Source organism: Ascaphus truei, chromosome 11, assembly GCF_040206685.1.
Source record: "Ascaphus truei isolate aAscTru1 chromosome 11, aAscTru1.hap1, whole genome shotgun sequence".
Taxonomy (NCBI): Eukaryota; Metazoa; Chordata; class Amphibia; order Anura; family Ascaphidae; genus Ascaphus; species Ascaphus truei.
This window is the reverse complement of record NC_134493.1, coordinates 51222379-51231646: the sequence shown is the minus strand read 5'-3', so window position 1 is coordinate 51231646 and position 9268 is coordinate 51222379.

Sequence of the window (9268 nt, the reverse complement as noted above, 5' to 3'; positions counted from 1 at the left end):
CCCCTCCCCTATCCAGGCTCTCCCCCTCTCCCTCCTCCCTTATTATCCAGGCTCTTCCTCCTCCCCCCTTATCCAGGCTCTTCCTCCTCCAACCCCCTTATCCAGGCTCTCCCCCCTCCCCTCCTCTCACACCTCCCTCCTCTCACACCCAGGTCAGATCTCTCACAGCATCTCTCCCCCCTCCCCTCCCCTCCCTTATTATCCAGGCTCTCCCCTCCTCTCACACCCAGGTCTGAGGACCGCCTGCGAATGCCAATGAGACGGAACGGGGGTGTGTGGCAGCCGGCAGCCAATCACAGGGCGGGGATTGGGAGGCGTGCCGGAGGCAGGGCCCATAATGTGTCAGTGTGTGTGTAAGAGATGCTGCGTCTCATCACCTTACTATGGAGTCCCCCCCCTCACACATAGCATCTATCTCCTCCCCTGTGTCATCTCCTGCAGGCCCAGAGCTGGGCACTGCCAACATACACAGCTCAGAGTACCTAGGTATATACATAAACCACACACACACACACACACTCTGTCTTTGTGTGAGTGTATATACTGTGAGTGGTTTGACTTGCTTTGCTAGTCCCACGCTGTGCTTAAACGCTGTGGGAACGGCAATGCATCTGCTTAAATGGGCTCCATGTGAATGGATATTCCAGGCAAAAGGTGACACATGGCGTGCTCATTTCCATGTCATTTCCCAGAATCCCTTGCTGCAGTGGGAGCACTGTATGCTAGGTGATAATGGTTAAAAGGCAGGTGCACAGAGGGGTAAAATGACTTGCCCAAAGTCACAAGAAGCTCACCACTAAACCTCACATTGATTACCACCCAAATCCCAAATGCCAGGACAGGCTGCATTCACCCTGTGTATTTTTTTTTTTGCCTTCTTAATATATTTTACTAGAAGGGACTGTAAAAAATGTGAGCTAGAAACATAGGACCCGATGAGCCTCGCCCTGGCAATCAGGAGGTCATCCTTAAGCCGAGCTCACGGTGGCGTCGAGGGGGCCAGGCGAACGCATCATGGAGCTGGATCGCCCTCATTGGCCGAACGAGCTCACGTGACGCTGACGTCACGCGACTGCAGCCCGCAATTTCGATTTCTGTTGTGGCGGCAAAATGTCGCTGCGTCGACGCGTACAGCGCCGCGGGCACTTGAGGAACTACCTTATACAATCAGGTAAGAGTCCTTAAAATGCACGTGGCCGCAAGCGCACGCACGTAGCGACGCCACCACCGGGTGCTCGGCCTTAGGCTATGGCCTCAGTGTTGGCTGCTGCACGCGTGCCTGGCGTCCTGGCGGTGCGTGCACAGCTTAAAGCCGCGATCAGCGGTCTGTAGGGAGCGATGGGAGGCGCTCTATTGAACAGAGTCGTCATTGGCCCTCAAGGCATGAACTTTGTATACGTTCTATATACAGCTTCACTGGTTGACTTTTTATCTCTATACACAGATTTTTTTTATCTCTGTAAGATTATTGCTCTGTTATATTTGCTAGTGGACCTTGTCCTATTTTTTAATACATTTTGTTATATTGTATACATGCAATAGGAGTGTGGGCTTATCATTGTTTGTTTTTTCACATATATATAATACTAAAAAAAAAATAGGAGAGCACACAAAACACAGATAAAAAGCACATCAAGCCTGGTCTGGCCTGGGGTGTATGTCCTCCTTAGACCTTCGAAGAGTATGTACATATACATACTCTATGTCTACAGATGAATCTATTTACATCACCTTTTTAGATTCATTGTATATACGGTATTGTAATAGTTATACAATTTCTTTGTGTGAGCCTCTTTCCCCCTCCCCTTTTTTTTTTTTTGATTCTTATTGATTTGCTGCTTGAGTAATCGGTCTTAGAATGGATGCAGGCTATGCAGGGGTTAACATCACAGCTTTAAAAGCTCTGAATTGGACGATGACCTAATTAACTCTGGAACCCCTGAGGAAGTGAGAGAGTCTCACGAATCGCGTAGGGCAATTTGCAACGGAAGCCTGTGGTCCCCCCGACAGACCACCCGGAACTGATGTCATCCCGCAGCTGAAATGCGCAGAAGATTGGAGGACAGTGCAGGCTACAGGGAGGGACGCCCGCACGGAACACACTGATCGTAGCTCCTCTTCGCTGGTCCAAGGGGAACATACACCACAGGCCAAACTGGGCTTGATGTGCTTGTTATCAGAGAATACAAATGTGAATGCACTGATTTTAAGTGGATTGTTCATATGTTTTAGGATTAAACGTATCTACACTACAGTATGTGGTTGGGTACTGTGTGCGCGCTTCTATGTTTTGTACACTTGGAAGCCTACAGGATGATGAGGGATTCTCCATGAAGGAGCAGCACCAGGAAACCCATTAAGATTTTTGTTTATACACCTCAGAGACTGGACTTTGTTTATCATTTAAACCTCTAGCTTGATCCTCCTCATTTCCCATTGGGTCTGGGAAGTTCTCCTAGACTCATTTGTACTCATATATTTATATTGTGTGTGTAACAGGGACTTATCACTGTTTGAGAGAAACTGCCTCTAAATCCAGCAGCGAGCTCGTTAATTGCACACAGGCAATCAACCAGACTCCACCTGGCTGATTAGGACTCAGGAGAGAGATTCCTTAGCTCACAATTGGGCTGACATAAGGAGAAGGACAGGCCAGTGTTTTCCTTAGCCCACAATTGGGCTGACATGAGGAAAATATGATGTCTTGATGGACACAGAAGGACTGTATTATGCCGACAGCAAGACAAGGGGACGAGACCTCTATACCTGGACACAGAGCGTGCAATAGCACATAAGGGCGCTGACCCAGGAGAACAGAGAGGTCTTCCCCTACACAGCAACAACAACAGAAATAGATAAAAGACCTTCTTGTTGGACTGTTGTATGTATATATATATATATAAGTATACATTACCGCATAGCAGCAAAAAGGGAGACAGCACTCAGGTGAATGAAAAGTAGTACCAGAGGCATTGCAGCCGGGTGGGCCATGTGTGAATCAGCCCGTCACTCCTTTACCATCAGGCCGCTCCTGTGACTGGCCGGGAAGGGTTGGTGCGTCACGTCCGGCCATGACGTCATACCCGGAAACCCGGCAACCTAGGAGTTGATCCGCTTTGTGACTGAGCTTTAGAGAAGCGTGGAGCCTGCATAACAATACAGTGTTTGGAGGAGGTTTTGGAGGACCCGCCCCCGCCAAGCGGTTTAAAGTCTGGGTGAGCGATCTCTACATATGTTGCCTAACGGCACCTCTCCACTCTTAATCACGTCATTACCTGCACTGTTTCTGTTGGTGGCAATTTTCATCTGAGGTTGCCACTCTGTTATTCCATCTCTTCACGGTCATTTGTGCCCGAGTCTGCTCAGACAGACAGGGGCGGTAAGTGACTTATACCAAGTTCATTAACCAACACCTGGACATTTCCATTTTGGCAGAGACTTGATTGATGTTTTTTATTGATATAATTTATATGTATTTTATCCTATTTTATAACATAAAGTGGCTATTGTGCCTTATCCCAAATTTACATTGCGCTTCTCTGTTTGTTTGTTTTTACTGTCCCTACCCTAGCAAGGTTTTGGGTACCTTGCATTGGAGGCTGCACTTCTGTTTGTTTGGGTACTTTGGCACCTTAGGCCGTTTTTGTTATTAGAGCTGGAGCCTACCCCCTTCACTCCCTAATGGTTCATGTCACATTACCAATTGTTGGTTTTAAATGTACACATATACAAGGTTTTATTCATTTCACCTTTATCTCAGCCAGTGAGTGCTTTAGGAATTAATTGACAGGCTCACGTATATATTTTTTTCTTTGTGAATTAAGATTTATATTGTGATGAATTGAGGGTAGATATTACTCATTTGAGTTACCTTGAGTAAGTGAAAGGTGAGTCAGCTAGTTAGCTCTGTGTATTAACCCTTGTCACATACTCACAGGTGTACCATTCGTGACAAATGTGATGGATTGTGAGGAGATATTATTCATTTGAGGAACCTTGTGAGGTGAAGAATGCATCAGCTGGATAGCTGTGTGTATTAACCCTTGTCACATATACCAGTCACACGCTCACAGGTGTGCCATACCTGACACAGCGGTTGTTCCTTCTTTCACTTGTCTGTGCTGGCATGCCAATTGGAATACAATCCGGTTTGACGTGACCCTCCGGCCGCATCTATCTTGCTATTGGTCCTTGCGAGGGATCAACTGCTTTCCTATGCGTTTCGCAACTGAACTGAATCAGGGAATGAACACTGTTCAACAGCTCAAAAAATGAAGGTCTTATACATCTAGATCAGCTACAGTACACGTTGACAATATGAGGGATCTTAACGCACTCCTTGAGGAGTCTAATAGGACTGAGGGGGAAGGTCCATTTACAGACTTAAGACCAAGGTCCAAATTTACCCCACCTTTGACAACCAGCCCCAATGTTGAAATGTTAATACGGTTGGTTACCAAAGATTTGGAGAGTCTGACCCCTCACAATAAGCCTGACATATAATATATATGGATATATGGTGTGTGGTGTGTGTGTGTATATATATATATATATATATATATATATATATATATATATATATGTGTGTATATGTATATGTGTGTGTGGTGAGTGTGGATATACGTATACATATACATATTGTGACAAACGGCTTACTCCAGGGCTCCGTCGTTTGTCCGGGACTGTTTAGAACACGGTCTTTTAGGGTAGGTTAAATGATGAGGCGTCACGTACTGTTCCTTTAAACAGGCTATGCCTGGTTTATTCAGTCCCAGGCACTGAGACTGCCACAGTGCATACAACAGAAAACAGATCAAAACAAAAGCTGCTCACCTGAGCGATAACTTAACTTAGATATCCCTGACTCAGGGTTGGAAGTGGCTTTTCCACTCCCAACAACAAAACAAGGTACTTTTGCAGTCTTACACAAATGAACAGAAAGATTGAACCTGTTTGGGGAAGAGGCTTCTCCCCTCTGTAGTTCAGCAGCCTTCCAGCCTCCTGGCTCTTGTGGAGAGACCAGAGCAAACAGGAAATCAGTCTTACATACCTGATTCCTAATTAGCATGACAGGTGACAGAAATCAGGCAGCAGACAAACTCTGGTCTGGATCTCTCATCCCTCAGTTCCAGCGCTTGCCAAACTGTGGGATGGAGTGTATGTATTATAAGGCTGCACTCCCAGGCCAAACAGGATAGAAACTGTCTAGTATCCTGGGAGCCCTATATACGGAATTTATTACCATCCCCTGGTTTCTGTCACATATCCTCCCCCCCAGCTCAGACCTCGAGGGATGAGCGACCATGGATATTAGGGAGTGCATCCTTGACAACCCGTCAGCATTGCCATGTTTGTGCCCTGACCTGTGTTCCACAGAAAATTTAAAGGGTTGTAGGCTTAGGAACCACCTGGTCACTCTAGCATTCTTTTCCCTGTTTTGACACATCCAGGTAAGAGGTGCATGATCTGTGACCAACCGGAATTTTCTCCCCAACAGGTAGTATTTGAGCGTCTCTACAGCCCACTTTATTGCGAGACACTCTTTCTCTACTATGGAGTAATTTTTCTCCTGGGGATTTAGTTTCCTACTTAAATAAAGGATGGGGTGCTCCTCACCTTGAGACTCCTGGGAGAGTACCGCCCCCAGCCCTACCTCAGATGCGTCGGTTTGGACTACGAACTCTTTGGAGAAGTCAGGTGTGACCAACACTGGTTGGGCACAGAGAGCTTCTTTCAGGCTTCTAAAGGCCTGTTCGGTTTCGGGGGACCACTTTACCATTAGCGGTCCTCTTGCTTTTGTGAGGTCAGTTAGTGGGGTTGCCTTAGTTGCAAAATTGGGAATAAACCTTCTATAGTACCCAATTAACCCCAAAAAGGTCCTTACTTGTTTTTTTGTAACTGGCCTTGGCCAATTTTGTATCGCCTCCACTTTGAGTGTTTGGGGTTTGAGTAAACCTCTGCCAATAGAATATCCCAGATACTTGGCCTCCTCCAGACCAATAGTGCATTTAGCGGGGTTAGCAGTTAGTCCAGCAGACCGGACTGCGTCAAGCACAGCTTGGACCTTTGGAAGGTGGGATTGCCAATCTTCACTATGGATTACCACATCATCCAGGTAGGCGGCAGCATACCGAGCATGTGGTTTTAAAATTTTATCCATCATTCTTTGGAATGTGGCGGGAGCTCCATGTAAGCCAAAAGGCAACACCTTATACTGAAAGAGGCCGTCTGGGGTTGAGAAGGCTGTCTTTTCTTTTGCCCTTTCTGTGAGGGGAACCTGCCAGTACCCTTTTGTTAGGTCTAGGGTTGTGAGATATCGGGCTTTGCCCAGTCTCTCTACAAGTTCATCTACCCTGGGCATAGGATAAGTATCAAATTTTGACACCGCGTTTAGTTTCCGGTAGTCATTACAAAACCTTGTTGTACCATCTGGCTTTGGGACTAAGACTATAGGGCTGTTCCACCCACTTTGGGATTCCTCAATTACACCTAGTTTTAGCATTTTTTTAACCTCTAAACTTATAGCCTTTCTTTTGGCCTCTGGGATTCGGTACGGTTTAAGGTTAACTCGGACCCCTGGTTCAGAGACTAGGTCATGTTCAATTACGCTAGTTCGACCTGGCCGTATAGAGAAGATTTCTTTGTTTCTTCTCACTAAATTCTGAACCTCTCGTTTCTGATGAACAGACAGGGTTTCAGCTATGCTAACCTCTGGGTCAGTTTCTTGATTCTCTGACGGACCTGGGGGTACTAGGGTTAACAAGACTTCTCTATCTTTCCAGGGCTTGAGTAGGTTTATATGGTATATTTGCTCAGGTTTCCTCCTACCTGGCTGTCTTACCTTATAATTTACTTCTCCCACTCTTTCCAAGACCTCATATGGCCCATGCCATTTAGCAAGGAATTTACTCTCCACGGTGGGAACCAGAACTAGTACCCTATCACCTGGAGAAAAAATTCTGACCCTAGCACCCTTATTATATGTATTCCTCTGTGCTTCTTGAGCTTTCTCCATGTGTTCCCTCACTATGGGTAGGACTGCAGCAATGCGGTCCTGCATCTGGGCAACATGCTCTATTACACTTCTGTAAGGGGTAACCTCGTGTTCCCAAGTCTCTTTGGCTATATCCAGTAAACCCCTTGGGTGTCGGCCATACAATAGTTCAAACGGGGAGAAGCCTGTGGATGATTGGGGAACTTCCCTAATGGCAAATAACAGGTACGGTAACAAACAATCCCAGTTTTTCCCATCTTTATCAACCGCCCGCCGTAACATGCTCTTTAAGGTTTTATTGAACCTTTCCACTAAACCATCTGTTTGTGGATGATAGACTGAGGTTCTGAGATGCTTGATTTTTAGGAGTTTACATAGCTCTTTCGTTACTTGGGACATAAATGGTGTTCCCTGGTCAGATAGAATCTCTTTAGGAATCCCGACCCGGGAAAACAGAACTACTAACTCTTTTGCTATGTTTTTAGCTGAGGTGCTACGTAGGGGAACTGCCTCCGGATATCGGGTGGCATAATCTAATATTACCAATATATGCTGATGTCCCCTAGCAGACTTTATTAGGGGTCCTACTAGATCCATAGCAATCCGGTCAAATGGTACCTCTATTATGGGAAGGGGTACCAATGGGCTGCGGTACGCCTTGAACGGGGCGGTGATCTGACATTCTGGGCATGAGGAACAATAATTCGTAATTTCTGCCAGAACCCCAGGCCAATAGAAGCTTCGGAGAACCTTTTCTTTTGTCTTTTCCACCCCTAGGTGTCCCCCCAATGGATGACTATGTGCGAGGTGTAATACTACGTTACGGAATGTCCGTGGTACCAACAATTGTTTAGTTGTAACTGATTTCCTTTTATCAACCCGATATACTAGGTCGTTCTCTACCTCGAAGTAGGGGTAAGCAAGTGACCTATCTGGTTGGCCAGGAGTACTATTCTGGTCCCGTATATTTCCCCTTGCTACCGCTAATGTGGGGTCCTCCCACTGGGCCTTCTTAAAACTCCCAGGACTGACCTCTAGGTCAGCGAGGGTCTTATCCGGTTCTGGGGTGGTAAGTGTCTGCTCAACATCTTGATTTGGGGTATTCCCTACCAAAGTAGTGATGGGGAAGGGAATTTTACAGCACTCCTCCTTTTCCCCCTTCTTATTTGGGCCCTCGTCAACCTCCATTTCTGAAAAAGGGAAAGGATTTGTTTCTTCTAATACTTCGTTATGGTCCGCTATTGAACTCTGGGCGCTATTCTGAGCGGGGGACCACATTTTTAGAAAATGGGGAAAGTCGGTCCCTATTAACACATCATGTGCCAGTTTGGGTACAATACCCACCTTGAAATCTAAAGAACCAAACTCTGTTTCAAAAAAAACATCAACAGTGGAATATTCATGATTATCCCCATGTATACAACAAATTGCCACTCTTTGTGAACTGTTTCTCTGTTTCTTCTTAATGGGCAAGAGGTATTCGGACACTAGTGTGACCATGCTCCCAGAGTCAAGAAGTGCCCGAACCCTCTTACCATTAACCTTTACAAATGCCCACAGATGGTTATTCAAGGGGTCCTCTGGGCTAGGGCCCATACATTGGGACAACAGCGAATAAGGTTCCACGCTGTTGCATTGCATGGGCTCATCATTTAGTGGGCAGATTTTTGCTGTGTGGCCCCTCTCATGACAATTTACACATTTAGGTACATAGTCTGTGTCCCACTTAGAGCCTTTTCCCGGCTCCCCATGTTGGCTATTGCCCTTAGTGTGCGAACCACTGTTGCTTGTGCTGCGTGAAGGGGGTCGCCGCTCTTCAGCGCCCCTTAACCCCGGTACCCTTTTACCGTCTCTGGAAGAGTCCTGGAACCTCGGGTAGTGGGGTTGCTCCACGACTGTGGGTTGCGGGTGCTCTTCTGCTGCATTGTACCTTTCTACGAGGGCCACAAGCTCATCCGCATTGTGGGGGTCACTCCGACTGACCCAACGGCGTAAGGCAGAGGGAAGTTTCCTCAAGAACTGGTCCATGACCAACCGTTCCACGATGTGGCTGGCTGAGTTGATCTCGGGTTGTAGCCACTTCCGGGCGAGGTGGATGAGGTCATACATCTGGCTTCGGGTGGCTTTATCCATCGTGAAGGACCATGCGTGAAACCTTTGGGCGCGAACAGCCGTGGTTACGCCGAGGCGGGCGAGGATCTCGAACTTCAATTTTGCATAGACGTTAGCTTCGGCTGGCTCTAGATCAAAGTAAGCCTTCTGGGGTTCGCCGCT